Genomic DNA, 3,695 nt, shown 5'->3' with positions numbered 1-3,695 from the left:
GCCGAAAAATTAAATTCTGGAATGTTCTTGAATTGCAATGTAAACGTTAATGTTAAAATAACTGCAAAAAATGATTACAGTAATCTTGGAAGTTAATAAACATTTGTTCAAGTACTGCATTCTTTTGGGAATTGATTTCCAAACACGCATGTTTGGATAATTATCCTAACAAGTGTGTTAGGATATCAAGGGTATCAAGGGGCATCCATGCATGTGACCCAAATGAGGCCACACAATTGGTTAATTACCTCATGAATTATTAAACTGATTTTATACACGATCCGACAAGCATTGCGCTTAAAATTTTATTTTTTGTCTTGTTTAAATTAAGGATATTTATGCATGTGTATATATGGAAATACTCACGTTTGATGGACCAGTGGTCAAAAGCAGCTCGAGCCATGTTAAAAGGAAGGTCATAAAATTGGTCGACCGGTTTACTCAAGCCGAGTAAAGCCGCGGCTACAAGAGCGATTTTTTGCTCGCGCTGGTGATGCGATTTTTTCAAACTTTGTCGCGTTGCCAGCGCGAGATGAAAATCACACTTGTAGCCACCCTTGAACTGGTGACGCGACAGGTGAAAAAATCGAAAAAAGTCGCCAGAGTGAAACTTTCGCGACAAAATCGCAGAGATAGTTGCTCGTGTAGCCACCCTACAACATTTTGCCCGCGCTTGCGACGCGACTAGAGAGTATTTAGCCAATGAAATTAAAGTAGGAATGTCTGTTTATAGTGCCCAGGTGTCTCGAAGTAAGCGATTCGCGCCGCCTTCAATTTGTCGCCAAAATTTGTCACAAGTGTATCCACCCTGGCGTGCAGGCGACGCGACAAAATCTGAAAAAATCGCGTCACTGGCGCGAGACAAAAATCGCTCGTGTAGCCGCGGCTTAACCAGCTTTGTCAACCTCTTTGTACAGTTCTCAAATATTCCTTTTCAATTCTCTATTTTAGGTCTCCTGGATACAACAAACAAGCAACCCAGGGAGAATGATGAGAGCCGTGGCAACGGTAGATTGCTGCTTTCTTTCTGTATCTCTCCGCCCCATACCTGTGAATGATTTTAGGGGCCGGTTACATGAGCTGGGCCAGCCCTGTCAGCTGGGCTGATCGGGTTTGCCAGGATTACTGTTTCAGCCTGGTATTTAAGCCTGGTTTCCATATGATCTGCAACGGTCTGCGATCGGTCTGCGACACGGTTGTAATGGTCGGGAAAGTAGAATTAGATTCAACTTTCCCGATCATTACGACCGTGTCACACAGCCCCGTTGCAGATCATATGGAAACCAGCCTTAATACATGAGGTGAGCCAGCTTGGGCTAAATTTAGAATATGTCGTGTGAAAAAAGATAGCAACAACAACAACAACAACAACAACAACAAGTATAGAGAGACATTTGTCTAGCTAAATCTCATTAAAATTCACCATTATACGATTTAAAGAAGCCTTAAGGTTTGCTATTTTATACATCCAGTGTACATCCTTTATTACTTGGTTGCCTATGGGCAAACCCAGTCAAGGTCTGCGTTTAGTTTGTTGGTTTTCTTTTTTTTTTTTTTTCCGTGTCGGTAAAAGTCTTGCCTGTCACTCCCCTGGTAAGGTGGTGCCTTTGTGTATAGAGCCTTCTGCGCGTATTTTCTTAGGACCGAGAGGGTAGTGGAACTGCGTAGATTTCTCTGGTGGACACAGTAGAATCATTAACTTAGCCTGCAATGGCGTCGAAAGTCATGCAACGCGAATGGTGTTTTAGTGGATCCTTAAACAAAATATACCCTTATGGAGCTCAATAATGGAAAGTCAGTTGGATAAACTAGGCATGAATCTCAAAAGCGACGTGTACTGGACTTCGACAACAATCTATCGCCCGTCGAGACGAAATCAAAGTGAGCAGTATTTACCTGAAGTACATCGTAATTTGACACAATTGAGTTTCTTGTCTTCACGCACGCAATCAAATAGGAAGAGGTTTTCGCCTCTAAGAGCAAATATGTTATTTGTTTCAATAAAATTTTCGCTGGAAAAGGATTCTGTGGTATTTTCTGCCTTTATGAATGATAATATCATGTTGTGTATTGAATTTCGAGCTTGAGGTTTAAATGTGATATGGGAGAAGTTTTTTAGTATTGCTCTGTAAGCAGGAAGGGTTCACAGGCCTGTTGGAAGCGTGCTTGAGTTTCAACAAAAGGAGGCCCAAAATCAGTGAAAACTTGAGATAAATAATAAAGTAGCCGCTATTTCCAAAATGATGGAATTACCTGGTGATAAATAACGTCGTACGCGTCTTCGGAGGGTAAATTTTGACCTCGCATAAACAAGAGAGGGGCGGTTGCGAGCTTTGTTTTGACTTCGCTCATTTCATTGTCAAACTTTATAACACTTGACAGAAAAAGACAAAAACCCGGTATCTTGCCATCATTTGACACAGATGCTTCACTGTTTGGCGAGTAAACATGCCGCGGTAACTTAATCACGGCGCCCGCTGAATTCCGGCCATGTCACTTTCGACTTTGCAATTTACTTGAACGTAGCAAAAATCTCCCAAAATGTTTGTCGCTGATCGTAACTTTTTATATTCTATATTCACGGTTCAAAATTAATGTTGTTTTCATGTCGTAAATATTTTATTCTCGATCGACCGTCCGGGAAACTTCCTTCTGCTCTTTCTGAAAACTGTGTATCAATATTTATTTGCTTTTTCATCAATATTTGTTTTGCATAAAGCAAGCTAACAGAATCTGTACCTTGCTGAGTTCGCATTTGTTAGCGTTAATAGTATTTTCGGTCAGATGTTTCTGTTTTTATGAGGGGTTTATTGTTTTGGTCTCCCATCCCAACACTAACCCCGCGAAACAGGGCTTGACTTCAGTGAAGTTTAGTATTACAAAGTTTTCGGATGCTCATAGGGCACACTTGTGGTGAAAAGAAGTTGTGAGGGAACTTGAAAATTATCAACATGTCAGCCCAGAAGCCAATGTTTCTCGCTTCTCTTTTATTTGTTATTCTTCAGAGACTGGAATGCTGTAGTTCAATACCACCGTCACAATTCAGTGCCTTCTGATTTTCTGTAGCACGTACCACAGGCAAGCCAGTGTATGCTTCACAGAAGCATCTAGTTTAAACATAAAAATAGAGTATTCCGTGGGCTATTTTGCTTTAAAATAGAGTAAAGTGGTTAGTATTCAAATTGCTGACCCGGCCAACAAAGGGTTGTCCCGTTGAACGCGATTACATGGAAAAACTCTCAGCCCGGTTAGCCGGGATCTCGGCATCGTAATGCCAGGATCCCAGATAACCATCTAATCTCAAACTTGATTTTTGGTGTTTCTGGAGAAGCTTTTTTTTGAAGCCTAAATTGAACTTAAAGAAAAATTTGGGTCAGGTTAGGACTTAGTTTTGGTTATTACTCGGAATACCTGACAGGTATCCAAGTTATAATCTCGGTAGAGTTTAGTTATACGGTCCAGCAAATGGACAATATAAATTATGAGGCGGTGATTTTATTGGCTAAAAGCAATGTGCTAGACCCCTTTGAGCAATACATTTAACCTCCCTCTTTCACAAAACAACTTTCTGCAACAATAACAAATCAAACCGCCGTGGTGGTGTCGATGAAGAAGATTTCTGAGAGAGAGAGGCTGCAAACTAATGTCGTACCCAGATCTCACGCTGTCACTGGAAATGTCACATTTCCAGGGAC

The sequence above is a fragment of the Montipora capricornis genome, chromosome 1, assembly GCF_036669925.1.
Source record: "Montipora capricornis isolate CH-2021 chromosome 1, ASM3666992v2, whole genome shotgun sequence".
NCBI lineage: Eukaryota > Metazoa > Cnidaria > Anthozoa > Scleractinia > Acroporidae > Montipora > Montipora capricornis.
This window is presented reverse-complemented; position numbering follows the sequence as displayed.